We start from the raw sequence: 27469 nt of genomic DNA, 5'->3' as shown, positions 1-27469 counted from the left end.
CTGCTATCCAGGTCTCCTTCTACTGCCCATTCTTACATTGTTAACTACAAAGAGACAGTTTTCGTCTGAAGATTGCATTGTACCTGTGAAAAAATGTTTTCTTTTTACTATACTTGTGTCCATAAATAAAGTGTGACAGTTCTTTGCTGTCTTGCCCATATAGAAGCTATCTCAGCTCAGACACTTTATTACACATACTGAAACACAGGAATTACAATTGTGGTGCTTTGTAAAAAGTGTTCTGCACATATTTGTCCAGTTAAGATGGGAACCAGTATTAATAACTCTACAATAAGAGCAATGGACACTGGGGTATGCTAACATATGTCTCTGTGTTAAAATTATAGCTTTAGAATGAGGGATCTTTTTGAATAATGTTTTGAGGTTTTGCCACTTCTGATTAATAAAATGGTGAGTTTCAGCTGCACGCTTTGACAGATCTTTATTACCCAGAAAGATCTTTCAGTTAATCGGAGTAATGTCATTGATGTTTGACATGTCAGCAGTAAAAATAATGCAAATTCCATTGATACGATTATCTATCACAGTCTTACTACTCCTTTCAGTGACATTAGTCAAACTGCCTGCTGATAAAATGGGAGGATAACTGCTATAGCTATCGGTCATAACTTCTTCAACAGTGTTTGAAGTAAAACTCAATTCATAACTTATATCCACAAAAAAACTATGTTAACTTTCTGTTCTGATCTCCGGAAAGACAAAAAAAAGAAGATGTCTGAAATAGTCAACTCTGACAATCAGGTCTTGCTGTACCAGAGATGATATCTGAAACTGGACAAATAGGCATTCAATTAAATAGGCATTAAAGTGCCATTTATCTCTATAAATACTTGAATTAAGACAAATATTTTCTTTGTCATAGGAACTTCAACATCTAAAAAGTATAAGTTGTCCTCAGCTATAGAAGCAGTAAATGACAAAAATTATTAAAAAATAAACAAAAGCTGCCATTGAGCAGTAATCAACTAATTTAAAAAATCAACAACTACTGGCAGTTAAAGATGTATATCCAATTTATTAAAATACACTGCACAGTAAGCACAGTAAGTATTGTCGGTCTTTCAAAGCAAAACTTCATCAGGCATCCAATAACTTTATAATTTGACAGAACAAAAAAAACAAAAAAAAAAACTACTACTGAAGTCCCACTGGCTCCAGACTAAGATTTCAAGCTTGAAGACCCCGAGCAATTGACGGAGTTTAAAAGCTCTGTCCTTTTTCTCAGTATTTTAAATATATTTGAGAAGTGATTTGAGCCACATCTACTACACCATTAGAAACCCTGTTGTCCTTGACCTTCTCTATTTCCTCAGGTCTAGTAGTTTAACAAACATTAGAACCAGTGACCGAAATTTTCACCAGCAGATAAATAAAATGTGATAAAGGAAGAGATTTGTTATGCAGTGTCTCTGGAATCTATGGGATAATATATCCCTGCAGGTTAAACAATGTGATATGTCTCATCTTTTAAACAGATCCTCCATGACTGGACAGGTACCCTCAAATTTACCTCAGGACTAACTGACCTAGCCCTGTGGGTGAGTACTTACTAGGCACTGATTGTCATGAGACTACTTTGCTTTGAAAGTTCTATAATTCCTATGAAAAGCCCTTCTTTGTGATATACCAGATATCATGAGGAACAAGTGGGGTCTTGATGGAAATTTGTGTCTAGTTAATAGCCCCCAGAACATCAGGGAATGTGCTGTGCTGAAGGATACCAGAATATTAATATATCTTTCTCCTAATGCCCAGGGAAACCAGTATAATTCCCCAAATGTTGTATCATGTCAAGAAACTAGTGTAGTATTTCCAATATCAATACCTGTAGAGACTCTTAGTATTTCCCCTACTGGACACTGAAAGTCTCCTGTAGTAAGAATGGTTAATGAGCAACTTGTGAGAAAGCTTCTCTCCATCTACTGATGAATTAACAACAAATTCACATGGAAATCTGCAAAAAGCTAATTACATTTCTAAACAAACAGTGCCTCGATGAAGAAAAACATTCCATCATTCTGGAAAGAGATTGCAGTACTATCACTACAAAATAAGGCAACCCCAAATAGATGGATAACTCCAGGCCCTTTTTTCTATTAAAAACATGTTAGTTAAGTTGTGCACACATAGCTCATATGATACCTTCAATCATATGCCATATTAATTATGCATAGGTTCATAGGTTCATAGATAGGTACTAGGCTATAGGCGCAAGGGCCTATATAAGCCTAGCCAAAAAGGTACCCTGGCTTTCGCCACCCAAGAAAATTATTTTCCTGTGCCCCAGTTGAGCAGAGCCACAGAAGTGATCCCCGGGGTAAATTTCCTATTTCCCATCCAGTCATCAAGATTTTTCTTGAAGAGTGCTAATGAGGAGCTTTGTTTGACATAGATAGGTAGATTGTTCCAGAGTATGGGAAGTCTCTGGGACAGGAATCTAGCCCTCCAGCATGTTCTGTTTATTGTGGTGACAAGGTTTAGGTCCCTAGAGTGTGCAGCTCGGAGGGATTGGGATTTCTTTAAGTGGAACATGTCCAACAGCTCTGGGTTTGACATAGCTTTGTATGTTTGGCAGAGATCGCCTCTGAGTAGGCGATATGCGACGGTGTAAAGCTGGAGTTTTTTGAGACGGTCTGCATAGGGCATCTGTTTGAGGCTGGTAATCCTCTTTGTGAGGTATTTCTGTGGCCTTTCTAGTTGTTGTAGATGTCTTGTGAGGCACATACCAAAAGGGGTGTTGTACTCTATAATGAGTCTAATGAGTGATGAGTAGAGGGGAACAATGACCTCTTTTTTCCTGGATGAGAAACCTTTTGTGATGAGGTGTGCCATGTAGAAGGATTTCCTGACTACTGTGGCAATGTGATTATCAGAGGAGAGACTACTGTCCACCTGTGTCCCAAGGTCTCTTATCATACTTTTGGTGTTAAGTAGACTACCGCCTATGTGGTAGCTCATGGGTACAGAATTTTTACCAATGGGGATGACAATGCACCTTTTGGCATTGAGCTTGAGGCCATGGCTTTGACAGCAGGCATCTGTCTCAGTGAGGCCCTTTTGTAGGACGTTCACATTGTTAGGAGTTTTGATTATGGCTCCTAGTTTGCAGTCATCTGCGAACTTCATTAGCCAAAGACCTTCTGTGTTCGCCTGTACTTCAGAGAAGTAGATTACAAACAGGAGAGGACCCAGGACTGAACCCTGTGGTAATCCACTTGTCACTGGTCTGACGTCAGATTTGGAGTCTGCTACTTTCACAGTGTGGGTTCTGTCAGTGAGCCAGTTGGCAACCCATCTTGTGACACAGGGATTTATACCTAGTTTAGTGAGTTTATCTATAATTCCAGAGTGGGGGATGGTGTTGAAAGCCTTGGCGAGATGTAGATAGGCTGTATGAACCAACCTACACTCGTCTACGGCTTTGTTGACTGCTTCAAAGAAGCCTATCAGGTTTAGGAGACATGATCTGCATAGCACAGTTTCATACCTGGTAAACATGCACAGAAAGCTTTTGCTAATGCTAGTGACAATATAATATCTCTAATAAAAGACTTGCTACATTTCTCTTACTTAACCTATAACAAAAAACTTTTATACTTTTGAAATTACACTAATTTCTTTCTCCATACCATACTGGCTGATGTAAATCTTCGAGAAGCACTTGGCATTCCAGACTGAGTAGGACATGAATCACAGCTAATATGTGCACATGGTGACATCAGAAGTAAATTAGCTACTAGGAAGCCAAAAACAAGGTACCACAATAAATTATTTTACAATGACTCTTAAACAGAAACATAGTGTTAAGTAGCAATTCACAGGTGGTCTTTTGAATATTCATCTTGTCATGTAATAAGACCATGCTGAGATTGGGGCAGATATGGGAGCAAGTGACTGGAGCTATGACTGGAGGAAGCTGTTATGACAGCTGCTGGTGCCTTTATCCATTGTACCAGTGATGCTGATGAAGAACTACTGGGGGATAATTAAATTTAGAGAATGTGAGACCCGTACATCACCAGCCTCACTGGGGAATGAATGTTCTCCAGCAGGATGTTAATATGCAGGTAATGCTCACTCAAAAACAAGTCCGCCACTTCATGGCAACATATTAAGGTGCTGAAATCTGATTTCTGGAAAAGAAGAATAAGTCAGGATCCCTGGCAGCCATGACATGTTGTCTGCTGTCTGTGCTCTTATTAACCTAAGGACTGGATACTAAATGAGTTAAAGTTGGTGGCATCTGGATTACAGTTGTTTAGGACTACCATATTATTCCAATGTCTGGTAAATTAGAATTCAGTGGTAAATCTATTAAATTTATTTATGTATGTTAATGAACTTCAGTCTTCAGTCCTGGGTTTGAGAACCTCAGTTTCCAACATTGAGCAAGTCACTTAACCAGGCAGTGCTCCCAGGTCACCCTGAAATGACCACTTGTGCCTGGTGGGGTTATCTGTTTAACAAAAAAAAAAAAAATAACACAAAAACAAAATGTTATATAAATAGGAGTACTTACCAGAAAGTCCCAGCACTGATGTATCACATCAGTAACCATTAATCCCATGCAGGTATGATAATAAAATCCTGAACTGATAATTCAGGTCGGTTGAGAAGGTAAAATCATTTGTTCAGTATTTTGAGATAGAAGAAGACTTGATGCAGGTCGGGATGCAAATGATGGATGTGACTACAGAACAGCAAGGAAGAAACTTATAGGGTCTGATCAGAGACAGTCAGAAAGATGTGAAGAGGGAGAGTCCTTGACCTATAGTAAAAGGCAGTTCAAAAATGAACATGTCACTGTTGCTAAAGAAATGCACATTGTGTTCTTCTTTGCCACTTAGTAGTAAATAGGATATGGTAAGTTAACGATAACATGAGGAAAGGGAACAGGATCATAAAGAACAAGTGGGTTAACTGGGGAGGAGACCATTAGATTAATGGCACCAAAATGATACCAAAGTGAATGTTGGCTTTAAAGCATATGTGAAAAGGGAAATGGCTTGGAGGCATACCTCTCAATCTCTTAGATTGAGAAATTTGGATAAAGCCATAAATAATGGGGAGACAAAGACCCACAAATAGGGACACCTTTTAAATATTGCTCTTACAAACTTAGAAAGTGGATAAAATAACAGGCTTTGCATCAGCATAAATTTTCTGAAGGGTGTAAGGACTGAAACTCACATATCTGTCATTATTTTTTTACTTCAACCCTCAATGATTTGCCAGTGATTTGCCAGAAAAATATAATTTTATGAGAAAAAGAACAAAAATATAAGGTAAAAAGCTGGAAACTTTGCAAAAATATGTACAGTTGAGAGACATCCTTGGTGGCAGAGCAAAGGAAAAGGAGATAAGAGGTTGGGGTTGGCATAATAGTTAAGGTGTTTACCTTGCAGTCACAAGATACAGGGTTTGATTCTCACTTTTGAAAGGGAAATTGGCTAGACTTAAAATGGCCCACAAGGGCAGCTAGAAAACAAGGTAAATAGTGCAGTGAGCAAGAAGGTGACAAATACAAAGAAGGAGGACTTGAGGACTTACAAAGTAAGTAAAGAAGTACAAAGTATATAGTTCAAGGAGAAAATGTTTGGCATAGACAGCTAAAGTAGTGAATCTGAAGAATGAAAAGAAAGAGAAAGGGAGTGATAAAAGAAGTGAAAATACTTTTGATTTGGTATCTTGCATATGGCCATAAACGTAACCTGTTCTGGATTCCTGGGATATACTGTGTATGTTTAGACCTTTGTGACATGAGTGTTTCAGGACAAAATGGGGCCTAAGTCTTCAGTTTTAGCTTTTCCAGCTGAAATGCCTAATGAGAAGAATACAGGGAAAGGATGAAAGATCATCCCAAGGATGAGCAAAGGGAAGCAGACCCCCTTCTTTTAAACAACAATGATCACCAGTTTTAGCTCACTGTCAGAAATGGCAGTAGAGGGTCAGGAAAAAAAATAAGTACAAGGAGAGATAAATGCTGTTAGATGCTATGTTATGTAAATTAAAGAAATGAAGTGTAAAAATGGCAAAGCTTGTAGGTGAGACAGCACAAAGGAAACGTGGTTTTGAAAATGCCCTTAACAGCCATCAGACATAATTAAATTACCTGAGAACACCAACAACACAGCTAGAGTAAAACAGAACTTAGGTTTGATAGAAAAGTTTGATTATGTAGAACAAACAGAGTCTAAAATCTGCATTGCTGGGATGTATGAATGTTATGAAGTCCTCAGCCCGCAGTTTGTGTATTGCTGTGCTCTTGGTGGCTCTTACTGTCACAACAGCTGCACCATTACAGAAAGGAGGGATCTGCATCACCTTTGGTATAAAATCTTCACCAGATGCTCATCCAAGGACTTTTTAAAAGGGATATGTTACATGTCACAGAACAAAGAAGTTCTACATTAGTTATGGATTCATGACATAAATTACAACATCGGAATGCACCTACATATGGTTGGGTGGCACAGTGATGCAGCGGTTAAGGTTGTCACCTCACATGAAGAGGTTCTCCAGTTCAATCATCATCTGCGGGGCTTCTGTGTGGAGTCTGCATGTCCTTCCTGTGTTTGTGTGGGTTTCCTCTGGCTGCTCTGGTTCCCTTCCACATTCCAAAGACATGTCTGGAGCATTTCTACCTGGGCCTCTGCTGAAAATAGGCTCTTTCCTAGCTGGACTTTCCTGGTCAACAAATAATAAATAAATAAATAACAAATAAAAATATATGTGATCAACAAGTATTCTTTGTCTCTCAAATAAAATACTAACCCTAATGTCACTGAATACAAACACCTAGGCGTTACATTTGATCTATCACTTGCATTCACACCCCACAATGATAACACTATGACTGGTGTAGTATCTCAACTCAAGCTTTGTTACAGAATCTCATAACTACTGTTTTCAGAAGACAGGTTTAGCCAAAAATGTCCTCTTTCCTGGACTCAAATTCTGTTTATCTGTTTTGACTCGACTCTCAGCTTACAACATTCCAAAAAAATATGCTGAAAATGAAGTTTTCAGATTTGCATTATTAGCAGATTCTTGCAGCTACCATCGAGACTTTTAAAAATGATTCCATTCACCACCTGTGACTAATAGCACATCTTTTCTTTTTAGTTTTCTGTTCTTCAAAGTATTAAAGCTATGATACTGTCCATTCTAAGAGCCAAACTTCCTTTCAGGGAACAAGATTACTCCTCAAGGAAAAGCCAGGGCAATTTCATCATACTTACCCAGCATCACTTCAAAAGTCAATACAGGAAAAGCTTTCTCACATCTAGGACTAGCCACTTGGAACCATCTCCCTAAAGAAATTATAACACTGACTACATTAAAAGTATTTATAATTTCACTATGTAAGTATCTTAGAATGAAACAGAGTAGAATTTCTTCTGGAATAATGACTAACAGAACAACCAGCTCAGGCTACCTATAATCCTTCTATAGCAAATCACCCTAATTTTACACCACTTATCAAGGACAATTATCATAATTTTACACCACTCAGCAAGGGTACATAAAAGAAAAAAAGATAATGTTTGTGTATAAACACTGTACATATTTCCTTACAATCTGCCTAAGTTTTGTATTTGCTAGTGTTTTTCATGTCATTATAGTCTCCTTAATTGTATGTTTCTTTTCAATCTTTTGATATTATGTTCTGTTTAACTATATAATGTCATTTTCTACCATATAATCTTCTGCTCAATTGTATTAAATACTATTCATCTACCGAGTCACCCCAGGTCATGGTTGAAAAGGATCAATAGTCCAGCCAAACTACCCAATCAACAAATAATAAACAAATGAATACATACATACATGCATAAGGAGTATTTCCTACTACCCCACTTCTGCAAGGCTTAAGTAATGTGATGAACTTTGCTGTGAGTAAAGTAATAAAAGTATAACCGTCTATTTGGCTAGGCCCAAAAAGTCAAGATATTTGGTTACATCCAGACAGGTTAAGGCTGAATGAACTCCTGGCTCAACAAACTTGCATTATAGCTATGGAACAACTTAAGTAAACAGCAACAAGTATTGAAGTTATAACAGTGAGAATCACGCTTCTCAGTTTTTCAGTGTCACTGTAGTTTGACCTTATGTACATGCTGGAACATCTCTGGTATATTTATAAAGAAATCTTAAATATCACAGCTGTCAGCCATGTTGTTACAGCTGAGATCATTTGGCTGTAGCAAAACAGGATTATTAAGAATTTCATATGTTATGAAAGGCCACTTATATATAACTATTGTATGATGTACCTGTACCTGCATGACCTTAAGTACCACAGGATGTTGTAAAATTAGTGGCAAAAGAACAAATGAGTCATCAGATGGAAGGTGTAACAGATGGGCGGACTGAAAACATCAAAACCAGCCAGTCATAACATTCATTGCTCAGCTACATTCTAGAAGCAAATACGACTATTAATTTTATTCTACTCTATTTAGACTCCTTGAGAATTTTTGTATTTTATCTAATCATTCATTCATTCATTTGTTTACTCACACTTCTCTGACTGCATGTTTAATCCAGTTCTATTTTTTGCGAAGTTTGGGCATGTCCTGACATTCAGTGGGTTCAAAGCAGAGAAATATAACCCAGATGGAGTGATAGCCTATTATAGGATAGGCCCCCACACAAATACACACAGTCACTCACGCATATCATAAACACTTTGATGCAGTTTTGGGGGATGACCAATCTACTTGCAGCATGTCTTGGGTCCGGGAGGAAACTGGATTACCTAAAAAAAACAATGTGGACATAAAGAGGACATGCACATGCCACACAGAAGGCACTCCAGCTAAACCCTGAAATAAGCTGGCTGCAGGAAATGTATTATTGCTTAAAGTAATTGATATAAAGCTACAGTCAGTGTAGTCAAACAAATAACCACAGCCTTACAACAACCCAGTGAGTGACAGAGAAAGAGAGAGTCCCATATAAATAATACAGTGCTTAGGACTGTTCCATACCCAACTTATATCAGATGCAAGCACATATGAACACAGGTCATAGCTGTTTATTGCAATAAAAGGAAGACAACACCAGTCACTAGTGCAAGATATAAGGAAACGGTACTTGATTCCATGTCATATGGTAGGCATGGGTCACTATGAAGAAGGAATTGACCACACTGGGATTAGTGCATCTTTGATGATAACTTGACACACTCTTTGCAACACTATTGCTTGCTGATGACCTTTTAAATCACACCAGTTAACCAGTTATTTTGTAGGGCACAGAGGCATAACTAAAAAAATCCCTGCTCTTCCTTTTTGAAAATACCAACCAGATCAGTAGTTTATTTATTTGACACTACTGTGATTGAAAACACTTTGAAGATTCCCTAGACATAATTGAGTTTAATGTTATTGCCTGCTAAAAAAAAAGCAATTACTAGAAAATGGAAGTCAGACTCTAAACCTGTTACAACTGAAGTATTGAATATTCCTAAAGAGATAAAAGAACTGGAAGTGGGAGCTTTAGAAGAGAGAAAGAGCAAATTACTTAGAAATAAATGGAATTTGTAGGAGCAATACATGCGCAATACTGTTCATGAAGGTGAGGGAGGTTTAAGAGAAGGCAGAAACAGAGCAATTTATATAATAGAGTGACAGTTGTTATAAAGAAAGAAAACATACATAATGTATAATGCAGGAAAAATGTTAAGATGGCTTGTTTTATTTTCTATTAATATTTCTTGTGCCGATGCCTTAATTGACAATTTAATGAAGGTGTTTAAAAACACATGAAAGGCATTGGCTGACTATCTAGCAGTGCCTCAACATCTAACTCATTTTATAAATAACTGCAGCTCATTGGAAACTGTGGTACATTTCAGGGTAAATTAAAGAAATACATAAATGTAGGTTTAACCAGACTGGTTAATTCTCAGATGTAGTAAACCTTAGAGATGTAGATTTGTGTTACATGCCTCCTATCTCCATCTGTTTCTTGAAACAGAAATTAAACAGATTAAGAATGGTTTCTGTCCAAAATAAATAAAGACTAATGTCTTGATAACATTTTATGGAGCATGATGTGATTTTTTTTTCTAAGTAAATCTGAACAAAACTGGCATAAAAGAAACAGCAAGTAACAGAAATAACATATTATTATGGATTAGTTTATATTTGTTTACCTCGGTACTGCACTGATCTCAGTGGATCAGCTCCACATATAAGGATATGCTAAATATATATATATATATATATATATATATATATATATATATATATATATACATACAGATAGATATGCGAAGATATGTAGATATAAATATATATTTACATATGCATGAAGCAGTTTACAGTGTCATGACATAGATGGAAAAAATGAGGTATATATGCATATGTCCACAATGAAGCATCAGAACTTGAATTAGCAGTTCATATGCATATTCTAATGTTCCTCAGGGAATGAAATAACATGAACACTAATAATATGTGATTTATTATTTGTGGCTGTCTGAGTAACTGTAACAGAAAATATTATCAAAGTAATCATGTTCTAGTACAATCCCAAGTTTTATGTCATTAACATGTACATAATGACATATTGTATCAATACTGGAAATAATTTAAATGTTTTTGCAGAGAACAATTAATACATATTATTGCTCAATCAATGTTATTAACTTTAATCATTGGACACAAGTATGTTGAAAGGAATATGAAGCAATAATTTCAGTTTTATAGCATATACTTTAAACATATCTACTAACTGCAGAATACTGTATATGGATCACATGAGGTATGACAGCTTTCTGTAGTCATCCAATAGTCTTAAATATAATTTTATCGCCTTTATAATATTTAAACATATTTTAATTCAAAGATCAATATACAATAAAAATGTATACCCAGCTTCCTTTCTGTGGAGAGGGGATAGTTGTCATTAAATAAGAAAGGAATATTCTAATGATAAATTACAATTAAGAAGACATACATTTAAACTAAATTGTTAGAAACTGCCATGTAATGTAAAATGAATGCATTTGTTTAATTGATAGCACATACTGTTTTAGATACAACCTCATATGTGTGTATACACACACACACACACACACACACACACACATATATATATATATATATATATATATATATATATATATATATATATATATATATATATATTTGTATGGTGTTTAATAAATGAGTCAAAATAAGTTAGATTCAAAATCAAATAATATTCCTGCAGGGGAAAAAAGAAATCTTACCAAATTAGTCCATTATTCATAAAACTGACTCTGACCAATCAAACTGGCAGCATTTGGTTAAATACTGGTCAGATTAAATAATGACTGTTTTGGAACCACTGCCCTTCCCTCCTCTTTCTTTTAGCTTGGCAGATGCTGCAGAGATTTCCTGTAGCATTTCACTATCTGTGTCTCAGGCACATAGGTTACACCTGGCAAATTTGATTAAATGCCCTTCCCCCAACTAATCAGTGCCCAGTGTTACACACTTTTGTGAGGCTAACTGTACACTGGACAGAATATTACGTACCACTAGAAATCTATCCAGGATCCATTCAGGCAGCCAGAAAACACTTTCAATTAGAAAGGTCAGGAAATCAGAGTAAGCACATTTTTCTTTCCTCCCTCTCTCTGTCTGTCTCTCACACACAATCTATCCATGAAAATGTTGAAAACCAATGATTGTAAGGAGGCAGTCCAAAATAGAGCTTAATAGAATAACATTTAAACCACACCTCAAACAAATGTAATTAGTTGCTTAACTTGCTTTTAAAATACAATGGAAAAAGAACAGTAGTACAGTACTCAGAGACCACGAAAATGTTACAGTTGCAGTTGTACCAAGGTTAGTTGTTAAGGCTTCTTATGCAAAACACAGTATTTATGATGACTGCTTTGTAGAATGAAGGTCAGCAATATTCCTCACCATTCAAAAATGGTTTCAGTAACTCCTACAGGATATTGCTGTTAGAAAATGAATATTTAAATCTAATGAAATGCATTAAAGATCTACATTGGATAACTGCTCCTGCCAATGAGTCCCATTTCATTGAAAGGATGCTTGCGTAAATTTCTACATTTTCCCCTGAGATGATTTGCCTGCAAAGGTGATAATATTCAATAAGAGGTTGTAACAGAGAAGCTCCTACATAGTGGGTATGGAGAACTTGCCCCTCTCCATACATGACATGTTTTTTATGCTTTGTGTTCAATGGAATTCATATAATCATCATGTTAACAAAACCGGACTCAGTAATAACTGAAAAATACAGTAACATCAGTCATTTTCATTATGTGCTTATAATATCATCCCTCATCTCTTATTCTTTATATTTCATTGTAGTTTATAAAAAAAAAATCATTAATAGTGAAAAATTCTTTCATATGTGTTTGTTCTTTTTAGAAAAGCAAATGGTAATTATGGTCTATTGATTATAAGCAGGAAATTAGTACTAGGTGTGCAGTGTATAGTTGATATATTTGGAGAAAAATATAACATTACACCTGAAATACTGCTCTCATGGGAAAGTCAGGATCTTCCTTTGCATTTAAACATTTAACAGGATGTAGTACAGGTGAGGTAAAGACTAACAGTGTAAATTATACTAAGATATAAGAGAGATATGTCCAAAGTGATTGTTTAAAGGGTCTGTTGACCATCTTGTTTATGTGGTTAACAAATAAATAAACAGAAAAGTGAATAAATGTTTTGAGACCATAGTTCATTTTAAAAACTTTTGCTGGTATATGAACTGGTGGCCAATGTGATTTTCCATGGGTGTCAACTGCCTGAAATATAAGACATGCAGGAACACAATAATGGTCAGTTTCTCCTATAGAAAGTTATGTTGGTATGATTTCCAAGGTGTGACTGTGTAATTGGTACATGTAAATTTTGGGGTGTGTGGCTGACAGCACAACAGGGGAGCAGGGGTTTATCCTTCTGCAAAAAATGCTTGCAGTTTAACTTTTCAGCTTTTTGAGTTTCAGGCTTTAGTTTTTTTACAATTTGATTCTTCATACACAGTAGAAGCACTTTCTTTTATCTGTGAATGCCCAGTCTGCACAGTCTACACTATATTCTTAATTCTTTCCCTGTTTTCTGACTTTTTGTCTTATATGTTTTTATTACAATTTCAGATGGAAAATAATTGGACAAAATCAGACATTGTGGAAGCATGATTTTTGCATTTATATCCCTAATTGTGAAGACGTGCAGACTATTTGTATAAAAAATATATTTTGCTTAAATGTTGTGTTTTGTTGGTCTAGTCATTATTTGGCTGTTGAGCAGGGGTATGGTTTGCTATTTACGTCTTTTAGTTCTGTCACATATGTCATTTTGAACCTATGAACCTATATGTCATTTTGATTTGATTAATATTTGGTGTACAAGACTCTGCACAGTCACTGTGAAAGAAACACTTTATCTTCTAAAATAAGAAGAAGGACTGAAAAGCTCTAGAGATCTATAGTACTACAGGTGACACAGGAGACAAGCCTGTAACCAGGGGGTGCAGCAGCTATGGTTGCTATAGAGTTCACATTGTTAATGGGATGCACAAATTCAAACTTTTAGCTATTGCGATGTGTGACGGGGTGCTACTGGTCATAAACAAAACAATAGAAGCATTATTCACAGCATCTACTGTTGTACTTTGATGCTGGCTTCCTTAAGATAAACAGAGATAAATCAAAAATATTCCATTCCTTGCTGATGTTGCAGCATAGTGTTGGTCAGTGGACGGAAAGTATGCATGTGTAGGGGTTTTTTGCAAAATTCGTTCAGTACATCATGCTACACAAATGGTTATGTTACATGTATTGGTGGTAATGTAGACATGCATAATTTTGACAGATATCAGAAGTCATTGTTATATTTAGCAAAGTTTTGTCAAGAAATACGCTGAAATAAAGGTGTTACAAGTAATAATCCAGACAAAGAGAAATGAGTTAAGGATTGGGATATTTTGAGGCATATGAGCAGGTATGAGTTCCTTAGAAATGGCTGCCCATGTTCATGTAGTCCATGCTGGAAACATCATGAGCTGCATTCTTAAGGAGAAAAACATTAATGAACCTTTCTGCACAGTACAGGCTACATTAATCTATACCTCTAGCTCAGAAAAGCAGCATTTCTGATGTCTTCTAAAGACTGAATCCCAATTTGAGTTTTACATTAGAATAAGAATGCCCTTATTACGTCTAATACTAGAACTTAAGCACCATTGTTCCTTTATTTCAGTGTCGTAACTAACTTAGTACCCAGGTTGAAGTTCCTAATTATCATCAGGGTCAGTAAAAAACTATTGTTCCTGTTGGTATTTAATGAATATAGAACTACTGACTTATGCACTTTTATATGATTTACTTATCAAAAGCAAACATTCTATATAAGGTAGTTATTAATTGATGCTGAGTGTCCTTAAAATAAACAGGGAAGTATTAACATTTTTCTTTTCCTTTGTGATTTTTATCATCATGGTGAGGCTCACTGCATTGAAAGCATCGCACAAAAAATCTTTAGAGAAATTAAAAATGGGAGATAAGACAGTGGTGAAATGAGGTGCAATCAGGGGAAAAACATAATGAAAGCAGGTAGGTATATGCAGGAAGGGTGTAGGAAATAACCATAACTATGCATTTCTTGTACAGCAACAACTGTGCACTTTAACAGATATTTTTAGCTGAATTTGGACTGTCACCCCCGGAGAGAGGGGTGAGGACAATATAAGTATGTTGTCATGCCAACTGGACCAAATTAAGTGTATCCAGTGGACACATGTGTAAAATGGAGAGCTATGTATTGGCGATATTTTTGGGGGGGACAGGTGCCCGTTTTTTTTAAGGTGAGAATAAATTGTTGGGGAAGGGATGGGAAATAGGTACGTGTGCGGTAGGTAAGTTGGGAAGGTGAGGAAGCTTTTGCAGACAGACAAGACAGACAAGACAGCAGATAGGGTTGGTGTGTGACAAAGAGGAGTGAAGCCTTGGTTCGGGAGGGTGTTGTGGAATCCCAGTCTCATGGACGTCAGGCATGGTAGCAATGTGACTCAAGTCATCAAGCATGGGACTGTCAGCACTGTACCTTCATTGTTCCTTTGGCGTCATGGTTGATGCTGGTGCATGAGGTGAGGCTGCCCCACCAGGATGGACAACATGCTCTCCATCCAGCAAAGGCAGGAACTGAGAGTTCAGCACAGCAGCCCATGCACCATGCCTGGCAGTTCCTCATGGGTGACATAATCACCCCTCCACTTCCACTCCCAGAGAGGGTACCAACCCCATCTTGTGAGGCAGAACTACCCAATGGCCCAGATAGTGCAGGGGCAGCAGAGGGGGTGCCACCAGATTGCAGCCCAGATATGCTGGGCCCTAGTGTCATGGCTGGGGGAGCTAAGGTAGGTGGCTCACCTAGAACCGGCCTAGATTGTTGCACTGTAGAAAATTAAATATAAACATAAGGTGAAAATAAACATAACCAAACAAATGTTAGTATTAACATAATAAAAGCTAATAATGATTAATTGAAAGGAATATAAAGGAATATAATGAGAAACACAACAATAAACTTAAATGAAAGTATATTAACAGCAAAACAATATGAACTTATATATAAGGCCAGTATAAGAGGTAGTTACAAATAATATATTAATATAAAATCATAATAATAAATATAATTAATAAATTAAAGAAGAGAAGGGGTGGGTGAGAGAGAAATAAAATTAGTAACTTCGCAGGTAATATTACTACATGGACTACTACTACATACTTCTACATATCTAATATTTCAGTTGTGAGTACAGTGACTGCAAATATTGTATAGATGATGTTGCATGTACATAGCTCTCAACCTGTTATCATGGGACATTATGGGCCAAACCCTACTAAATGGTGGTACAAAGGCATAACTACAGGGAACATTTTTACATAGTGTGCTCATACATTAGTAGCAAGGTGTTCTGATAATGGATTTGCCTTCCAAGTAATGTCATGTATCTGCTAATCAAGGACTAGATATATAGGGCAGTAGTGATTACATTCTGCAAAAATCATGACAGTTGAGAGATATGGTTGTGTACACTAATTACACTAGACAGCTGGTCATCTCTTACTTGGTTGCCATGGGATTAGAACTCACAAGCAGTGACTACAGGAATAATATGCACTTTATCTGAATATAATGAATTCTCAAAACATCATCTCCTTTAAGACTTTTATTGCAACATTTTGTATGAAATTGTACATTTACACCCATGCATAGCTGTGTGTGTTATCAGATTGGAAACCAAATGCAGTGACCACATGAACAATGAGCACTTTATTTGAAAACATTACTTATCAAAGCACCATCTCTTTTTACACTGTAATGCTTAATGTCACATGAAATCTGGCAATTGCACTCATGTATGGCTGTGTAGGATGTCTGTTAACCTAACCGCATACCTCATTCATTTACTGAGTGCTATCTACAGCATATTTCGGGGAAAATTATCAAAACTGAAGCTTGACACTTAACCTGGGTATTCCACTGCAGTTATTTATGAAATTTGTTGCTGCTATATTTATTAGTTAATATACAAAGGTTGGCTGGTGTTGGATTAGAACTTGCATGCAGTGAGTACAGGAATAATGAACTCTTAATTTGAAAAGATTACTTACCAATGCACAATCTAATTTTAAACTTTATTGATAATGTTTCTTAAAATCTGGCATTTAAACACATAGATAGCTGTCCAGGACTTCAGTTAACTTACCAATATGCCATGTTCATTGACTGAGTGGAAAATACAGCATTATTTCAGACAATTGCATACCTCCACACAACATGCATCTATCATTCAGTATGCAGGCGATACTACCTTAATCTGTGCTGCACAAAATATTCCCACCCTTCTGCAAACAACTCAACTAGCATTCTCTGACATTGAAAACTACTTTACCAAAGCCCAACCTATCCTTAATCCAAAGAAAACTCAGTTTATGATTATAACCAGTTGTAACAAAAACACTGATAACAGTCAATTCACTATCTACTCCGCAAATTTTACTCCAATCTCTCCAGTGGCACAGGCAAAGCTATTGGGACTAACCATAGACTCCCACCTAAAATTTGATAGTCATCTCAACTTAATTATTAAAAAAATACATGCCAAACTGGGATCACTCTCCATATCAAACAGTTTCTTACCAACAACACAAGATCAGCCATTGCTCGCTCCCAGCTTCTATCCACCCTACTCCCATTCTGACTAATCTCAACAAAACTAAACTAAGCAAAATAGAAGCCCGCTATAACAGAATTGCCCACTTTGCTGCAAATTGCTCATATAGAACTCATCATGGTACTGCTTTGAGCCAGCTGCACTGGGTTGAACTGCCCAACCTCCTAATCTGCAATCAGTTCTGCCTCTGTCACTCTATCTATTACCTCCCTAATATGTGTTCTGCCCTCAAAAACCTAGTGCAACATCACTCAGCTAAAAGGCCTCTTAGATCATCAAGCAAACTACTAGTAGAAGTCACCAATAGCTATAATAGCTTGGGAGACACACTATATAGTAGTTCAGTGGCTAAAAAAATGGAACTCTCTTCCCACTAGCATACAAAACACATTGTCCATAGCCTCCTTTAAAAACCTCATTTGGCAACATCTCAAGCAAAGTTGGCAGGGGAATGACTGTTTCCCAGGCTAGTGAAAGTGGATAAGGTACACATACTAAGCCTAGAGTACTTGATAACAGTTTTCTCTCTTACTCACAAACACTGGCTAATGTACAATGTATGTACTGTACCTATGTACTATGTATGTATGTATTCTACCTATGTTCCAAATTTCAGTTGTACACCACAAATCTATTAATTACCTTTATTTTTAAATTATTGTTTTCTTGTTTATTCTCATCACTGTAACTGTTGATGTGCTGCATACCACTGTAAAAACATGACTATTGCAATTTGTGTGTATACTGATCATGTCTAAATATCTAAATGTATCTGTAATTATTTTTCAGTGTGGAGCTTTTCTCCCTGGGCCTCTGCTGAAAAGGGGCCTTTTCAGCTATGTCAGACACCCCCAGTTAACAAATGTAAAATAAAATAAATAATAAAAATGAGCAGAACACAGTCTTGAACCTTACCCTGAGTGTTGCACTACATTTATTTCTGACATTTTTGCTGCATTCTTTATTGAGTTACATGTAACACTTGACTTGTGTCAGATTAGAACACACATGTAGTGAATACAGGAATAGTGAACACTTTATTTGAAAACATTAATTATCAAAGCACCATCACCCTTTAAAATGTATTGATTAATGTTGCTTCAACTAGCTGTGTAGAACTTCTGTTAACTAACCCATATACCCTGTTCATTTCATATTTCAGACAATAACCAGACCAGAATAGTGATGCTTAATCTGGGTAGACCCCAGCATTAACTGATGTTTGGAAGCTATACTACATATTACTGCATGCTTACTTGCTTTAACTTGTTTTACCATTTCAGGTAGGCAGTCACACATTAATAAAGATGTAAGATGTCCCAGGTATGTCATACCTGACTGTTAAGACTGCAAACTCTGTAATTAATTTATTGTATAATTATGTCATGCATTAAGTTATTACTTTGATGTTTTCCTACTTACCACACAATTGCCTCATCCTGGCCAGGCACCATGCATGGAACTAGACATTGCTTGGCCTCTCTTCTGCAGCTGTGGGAAGAGAAGCAAGCCATTATACACACCAGTTTTATGCAAATTCAGCTTGTATATTTCTAAATTGCTGGCAAACATACTTACATATCTGTGGGGTTTGCCCAGCCCTAGCTTGTTGTACCCAGACATCCAAGGTTCTCCTCTTCCTATGCTTCAGGTCATCGTAGTGGTGATGACACTGCTCACCAGTGTGTGGGATACCAGTGACGCTGGTAAGCTCCCTGGCCAACTGATCCCAGGCCTCAGATTTACACTGTGAGCCCTGGTATTCACCCTGCAGCAGCCAGGGTTCATAATTCTTGACCAGGAGTCCAACAAAAAATCAGAATTCCTGCACTCCCCACTTCTGCACATAAAAGTGCACTCCTTCATCAGCAACATCAGGCATATCTCCAGCCAAGTTAAGGGTCCAATGAATGATGTGAAATTCCCACCTTTTGGCCTTAAATAGGCTGCATTCCTGCCCTTGCACATCATGCTGTAACTTTCAAAAAAGTGGCACACTGCTTAGCTTTGCGCAAACTCTGACAAGCCATGTGTAAGCACAGCTTAGCAATGCATAAATGGGAATAGACCATTGACCATATTTAAGCACTGCTTAGCATCACGCAGCTTTTCCAAATGTAACAATTTTTTTCATTTTAAACTAAACAGATGTTTCAATCATTTGATATATTTTCAAAGCAATAAATGTAAAAAGTATGACTGCTCATGACATGATCCTGGGACCTACTACACTGTAGGTCATGCCTCAACCTATCTAGTCACTAGGATAGTGAAGGAAACTCCTGTATCTTCACATATACTACACAGGTGCCTGTAAGCATAGCACAGCTTTGCTGCATGAGTTTGTGCATTGCTAAGCACCACAGAACTGCAACAACTGAATTCATCTGCTTTCTATTTTTAGATGACTAGTGGATGTCTGCTGCATCTGTCAGCACAGCTAAGCAATGAGCTGCACCATGCAAATAAGCAAATGGAAGAAAAAAAACATTAAAATTTAATACATCTGGTTTCTATTTTTAGATGTCTAGCAGATGTCTACTGTATATGTGTGCAACGCTAAGCATATCTGTCCAACACCCCACACCATGCAAACAAGCACATAAATGTAAAAAAAAAAAATTCCAGTTTCATGAAGTAATGCCAGTTTTTCAACTTTCAGTCCAGGTTAACAGGCTGAAAGGTATTGTGCTGTGCTTACCAACTGTCCAGACGTTTTCTGGATGGACCACAAGTATAGCACAGCCTCTACAGTGTTGCTTACATGGATTCAAAATCCATGTTACTGTGCTCTCCCTTGGCAGTGTGCCATAACTAATATGTATGGCGCACTGCCAAGGAGGAACTATGGCCATGTACATGGGTACATTCTGTGTGGAATCTTCACGGAGCCTACATGGATCTGTTTGAATTTTGAGCTTAGTATATCTGGCTGTTTATGAAGTATGTAATTTTTACTATGTTGTTAAGACCAACAGATGCCTTAGGGATCACATTTGGGAGCACCTATATGGTATTAATAAGCGAGATAAGAGAAATGCATTAGACAAGCATATAATGAATGACAGTGCCATGCATATGTTTAAGTTCATGGTCATTGAGGAATATCATACTAAATTTAGATGAGGTGATGTTAAGACTCAGACAGAAAGTTTAGAAACTAAGTGGATCTTCATTTTAGCAGCTTACAAAGGGAAGGGACTGAATGAGCATGTCCCTTTAAGACCGGCTTTGAGATTAAAAGGTCTGAAACAGTGATTGGCTGAATGGCTTAATTATTTTTGCTGTATCTATTTGTGTTTTTAAATGTTGTGTAGAAATGATGAAGCACCCAGAGAGGTACAAAAGCGGTCATCTGTATATTTGCTTTTATTATTTTTATACATTTTTAGTCTGTGTTAAATATTAGCGAAGTCCGTCTAGTTGGTTTCTGTATTGTTGTTTATCATATTACTTGCTTTACTGAAGCAAGCAATTTACTCCTATTTGTTTCTTCTTCTTTTTTTTTTTAATATATCCTATTTACTTATGTTATATGGCATGAATTTCTATTAACAGTCCTAATTACTATGTTCATTTGTTTTATCAAATGTCCAACTTTTGGGGTTTTATTGACTTTCTGCAAACTATTTCTTTGATTGATCTTGATATGTCTGTCCATCTCTATTAAACAATCTTCTCTTAGGTCATTTTCTTCTAAACTGAAGGCACATTCTTTGTTCTCCATTTCCTGTGGACATTCTACAGAAAGTTCCAGAGCATCTTCCTGTGTTGCATTCTCTTCAGTTTCATCTTGTCATCCATTCCTATTTCATATAGGAACTCACTGATCTATCACTCAACAAGATTGACTGTGTCAGAGTTGCCACAGTTTCATGTTCCTTCCCTTACTGCACAACTCCAAATAAACTTTTGCACTGGTTTCCTATAGAAGGCTCCAAAGTATCTTCATATGGCAACTGATCAGATGTTTTCTGCTCCAATGGTTTTTCCTTAATTGGGGGATCCATTGCTCTATCCTGCTGTGATGTTATCAGAATTACATTTTCTACAGTAAATCCTTCACTTCACAGGTAATTTATAATCTCAATTTCTGTTTCTTTAACATCTCCATTACTAATCCTTTTTTCTACTTTCCCTCTTTGATTATTTTTTGTATTGTAAAATGTTCCATATCTGGATGCCTTTGCCTATATTTCTCATCAAATATCTTTGGTGCTGCTCTTTTTGTATTGATTATTGTTGCTTATTCCTTTGCATAAATATTGCACCATAGTAAATCTTTTTCTTTCCCATGTTCATATTTCTTCTTCAGATGTCTCCTACTCCTCCTGTTTCACCTTACTTGCGGGACTAATTGTATCATCGTGCTGTGATATTTCTGTACAAATTCTTTCCCTTGCAGGTATTCCATAACTTCAGCTTCTATTTTTTAACTTCTATTTTACGAATCTTCTGTTCTACGTTCCCTCTTTGTGATCTTATCTTCTGTATTGTGAAACTTTCCATATCTGGATGCCTTTGCCTGTATTTCTCTTCAAATGTTTTTGAGGCTGCTATTTTTATTGATTAATTTGGCTTTCTCTTTTGCATAAATGTTGCACCATATTAGATCTCTTTTTCTTTCCCATGTCCATATTTCTTTTTATACCTTTCAAAAATCTTTAGATTTTGTTCTTTATATTTTTACACTTCTTCAATCTCTTCCTTTTCCAAATGGCCCAAGGTTTCTTGTTCTATATAATGTTTTTCATAAATCTGTTGTATTAATGACCACAAAGTTTTATTTGAAGCTTCTGACAGTTTTTTTCTTGTGCAAGTATTTTTTCTTTCCTCCAATTTCTCTCTTAATCTTTTTGTATATTTTCTATCTAAAACATCTGAACTTCTTGTGTAATACTAACAATACATAATTTCTTTCTTATCCTCAATAGTCCACTCTATCATCTTCATGGCTATTTTTTGCCTATCTTTTTTGTGATTTTTGTGGGCTACTACTTTCTTCCACAACAGAGAGGCTATCTCCCCATGAGCCCCATCGTAGAAATGTTTCAGTGTCTTGAGGATTCTACCTATATGACTACTTATCTTCTTCTTCTTTTTTCAGTTGTTTTCATTAGTGGTCGCCACAGCAAATCATCTGTTTCCATTTCTTCCTGTCCTCCACATCTTGTTCTGTCACACCAACCACCTGCATGTCCTCTCTCACCACATCCATAAACCTTATCTTAGGCCTTCCTCTTTTCCTCTTACATGGCAGCTCTGTCCTTAGCATCCTTTTGCCAATATACCCAGCATCCCTCCTCAGCACATGAGCAAACCAATGTAATTTCGCCTCTCTGGCTTTGTCTCCAAACCATCCAACTTGAGCTGACTCTCTAATATACTGATTCCTAATCTTGTCCATCCTTGTCACATCCAGTGCAAATCTTAACATCTTTAACTCTGCCACCTCCAACTCTGACTCTTGCCTTTTTGTCAGTGCCACCATCTCCAGCCCATATAACATAGCTGGTCTCACTACCCTCTTGTAGACCTTCCCTTTCACTCTTACTGGTACCTGCCTGCCACAAATCACTCCTGATACTCTTCTCCACCCACTCCACCCTGCCTGTACTCTTTTCGTCAACTCTGTTACACACTCACCATTACTGTGAACTGTTGATCCCATCTATTGAAACTCATCCAACTTCGCCAACTCTACTCCCTGCATCCTCACCATTCCTCTATCCACCCTCTCATTCACACACATATATTCTGTCTTAGTCTTGCTGATCTTCATTCCTCTCCTCTCTAGAGCATATTTCCACCTCTCCAGGGTCTCCTCAACCTGTTCGCTACTCTCACTACAGATTACAATGTCATCCACTAACATCATAGTCCACGGGGACTCCTGTCTGATCTTGCTGTTAACCTGTCCATCACCATTGCAAATAAGAAAGGGGTCAGAGCTGATCCTTGATGTAATCCCACCTCCAGCTTAAATGCATCCATCACTCTGACCACAAACCTCAACACTGTCACACTACCCTTATACATATCCTGTACCACTCTTACATGTCCTCCAAAACAAGCATATATTCCTTACTTTTTGCATTATATTATTCTATTGTTATTTTCTATATAGGTCAGTACCAAATTTTATATCTATCATGTCTATTTCTTCTATGTTAAACTGAATATATACTCATTTACCTATTATTCCTAAGCCTTTACTTTTATTCTCATTTATACTCATACTAATATCCATCAAAGATTAATTTAGTTGCTTCATAACTACCCCCATCCATTATTTATTTTTGTCATTAATACTATATTGTCTGCGTAAGAAAACAGAATTGGTACTCTAATTACTTCTATAGTCCTGTATCCTGCTATTTTAAAGCCATATCTATCTTGCTAACAACTGCATTCATAATCAATGCAAATAACATACTCACTGGACATTCCTGTCTTATACCACTTCTTATACTAGTTTCTTGGCTTAACCAACCATTCACCACTATATTAATTTTCCCTGGGATTCATGAAAGCTTCGTGCAAAAATAAGTTTATTCTTGCATGGAGCAGATCATGCCTGTGCAGCACAGCAGCATGCCTTGCAAATTCATGAAGGCATGCTGCTGTATAACCTGCATGGGCACAGTCCATGAATGAGTGCAGTGGGCATGTCAGAGCAGTGCTTGCACAGTAAACATGCCCCCTGCACTCAGGAAGTGCCGTACGGCACTTTGAAAACAAAAACAATGGCCACAGACACTGTTAGCATACTTCTCAACTGAACAGATATTCGCAGAATGTCCAGATTTATGCCTCATATGTTAGGTGTGTTCCTCCTACTGTCCTGGCAAAGAGCTGAGGCTTGAAGTCATTAAATAATGACAAACATTTGAGTCTAAGACTCTGCATCCTTCAAATAAGTCATGCTAATGCAAAACCTATTATTCTATCAACTTTCTAAGTTTGTAATAGCAATATTTAAAATCTGTCCCTCTTTGTCTCCCCATCATGTTAGGCTTTGTCCAGATGTTATGCTCTAAGAGGTGGAGAGGTATGAGTGTAAGCTAAACTAATAAAAATAAAACAAATATTTATATTTTTTCCCCTCCCCACTAAAGTTTAAGAGTAGCTGATCGGGTGTACTCATCGCACAGCTGTGTTCAGCATAGCTTAAACATCCGAAGGAGCTAAATAGAAATATACAGCCAAAGGCACCAAAGTGAGATATCGTAGTGGTTAGAGCTTTTGCTTAGCATGCAGGCATTCACAGTTCGAGTCCCAATGCAGTCTATTAATTTTTATATGTGAAAGCAGCACTAAAATATATATTTTTTATAAATAGGTAGTGAATAATATATATTTGCTAACCAGGGTAGTGTAGCAGGTCCAAATGTGAGGTGTCAGTGTAGTACAGATGTGAAACTTCCATATAAAAACAAATGCCCCATACAGTATTGGCACAAAATAATATAATGTAATGAAAGCACATAGGGGGATGTTATGGAAGGTAAACATACATAACATAAGATGTCATTAATAAGGAATCAACCCCACAATCCAGATAGTCCATAGAAGGAAAGCTGAACAACGCTAAATTTTGCTCAGCTATGCTTAGCCAGTGTAAGCATTGCTTAAATTTAAATGCTTACCAATAATTAGCATAGCTAAGCAGATTGGCACACTGGCAAGCAGTGCTTAGCATCTACCCCTTTAAGCAATGCTTATCTTAGCTAAGCAGGTTTGCCCATCACTTACCTTAGCTCAGCATATTCAAAATCAGCCAGTCACAGCAAAGGGTGGGAATCCAGCCCTATTTAAACCCACAGGTGGGGAATACAACCATAACCAGTTGTAGCTGGTTACTGTGGACACTATGGCCGGCGTTGGTAAAGGTGTGCATTTGTGGGTGCAGCATTGGGGCATTCAGGAGTCCAGGGTCATGGTTGGACTCCTCATAAAAGAGGCCATGAAGAGAGACTGCTGCAGGACCAGTACCAGGGCTCCCAATACAAAGCAGAGGCCTTGGACCATCTCGCATGTGCCCTCACCAGTGCTACTGGTATCACTGGGACTAGTGAGCAGGTCTGACTCCATTATGCTGACCAGAAGTGCAGGAAGAGGGACCTCTTGGACTAGTGGATCCAAAATGCTCAGGCACAGAATGTCCCAGGAGTGTGTAAGTATCAGTATCAATTATTGTGTAACAAAGTCCAGCCTAAGTATGAGATGGATAAGTATGCATAAAAGTTTTTTTATCTCCTGTACAGTTGCAGATGAGAGGGCTGCAAACATGGATGGCCACGCCAGCTGACTGCTAAGGCTGCATCACAAGACTGGTGAGAACAAATCTAGCTTGCAGTAGTCAGGGCAGATAAACAGAAAGGAGTAGAATGTCACCTGCCAGTAGTTAAAAATGTGTATTGTTTGTACTGAATAAACAAGACATTAGCAGAATAATAGTGATGTAAAGATATATATCAATAAAAGTATCAGAACCTGTCAATAAAACTCAAAACCCCAGACTGTTGTGTTTACTTTGGTATGTGGTGGAATGAATCTAAATGTGTACAGGTTCTGCACAGCAACTATGGCTCTGACACCATGAATTAATTGAGGCTCATCTGACAAAGATTGTGGAGTTATAAAACAGATTAACTATTGTTAATAATATAATAATATATAATATAATATAATATAAAATATATAATTGTTAATAATAATATTAATTGTTTTCCATACTTTAATATGTCAAGGTATGAATACAGAGTATAAGAACTATCTGCCATGCGTGAATGTCAGAATTGCAAGGCAGATTGTTCAAACAAGAGAGTATTATGCAGAAAACTGTCAAGAAAGAAACAGCAGCTTCCCAATAGCTCATTGTGATGAAGCACAATCTTGTTATACCTTTTTGCACAAACAGGCATGGTTCGAATCCCAGGAGTGGTATTAAGCCATATGCATAATCTCACCTAAGAATATGTGAATATGTGTAGAAACAGTCAAGTATTGTTAACAGAAATTTCCTCCACAGGTCTGCCAGGTAAGAAAAGGTATAAATGAGCTGTAAGAAAGCTGTAATAATATACTGCATACAACATCCACTGTCCAACCCCAAGACTGCAAATGACAGCAGGATAAGTACATACAGCAAGTAGTGTCCAACAAGAAATGTCCCTCTAGTGTCATGCTGTCACAGCTAGTGGTCACTGCCACCAACACCCAGGGTGACCAGTAGAAATTAAGATGGAGTATGGAGTATGGCAGTAGCACATACACACACACACACACACACACACACACACACACACACACACACACACACACACACACACACACACACGCATACATACAGCATGAGAGCACATATGTAACCTTGACTATGTGAATATGGGTAGAAACAGTCAGGTAGTGTTAAGAGAAATTTCCTCTTCAGCTCCACCAGGTAAGAAAAGGCATAAATGAGCTACAAAAAAGCTATAATCATACACTGTATACAACACCCACTCTCCAACCCCAAGGCTGCAAATGACAGCAAGATAAGTAGATATACCATGTAGTCTCCTCCAAGACATGTCCCTCAAGTGTCATGCTGTAATAGCTAGTGGTCACTGCCACCAACATCCAGGGTGACCGATAGAAATCAAGGCAGAGTATGGCTGTAGCACACACACACACACACACACACACACACACACACACACACACACACACACACACACACACACACACACACACAGAATGAGTGCATATATGTAACCTTGACTATTTGAATATGGATAGAAACATTCAGGTAGTGTTAACAGAAATTTCCTCCACAGGTCTGCCAGGTAAGAAAAGGTATAAATTAGGTGTAAGAAGGCTGTAATTATACACCGTGTTCAAAGATACCACTGCCCAACCCAAAGCCATAAGTTGATGTAAAGTGAGATAATACCTGAAGAGTAATGATTAGAGCAATGTTCATTAAAGTTGTGGGCAATTGAAGCCTATACAGTTGTTAATTGACATCTCTCTCCCCCACCCTATCTGCACCAGTAATCTAAACACATAGATCAACAGGTATGTTTTTTCACCAAACCTGCTGTTGGGACATGTGTCCTATTGTTCTACAAATATTTAAACATTTGATTATTAATGTTCCCTGTTCAAATACTATCATTGGTGGCCTGTTGCTATCAATGTAAACTGCATGCCATTATAATGCCCACTGTGGTTCCAT

This window comes from Protopterus annectens, chromosome 7.part1 (genome assembly GCF_019279795.1).
Source record: "Protopterus annectens isolate FY-2018-M chromosome 7.part1, PAN1.0, whole genome shotgun sequence".
Taxonomy (NCBI): Eukaryota; Metazoa; Chordata; order Ceratodontiformes; family Protopteridae; genus Protopterus; species Protopterus annectens.
Note: the sequence above shows the minus strand (reverse complement) of the source record.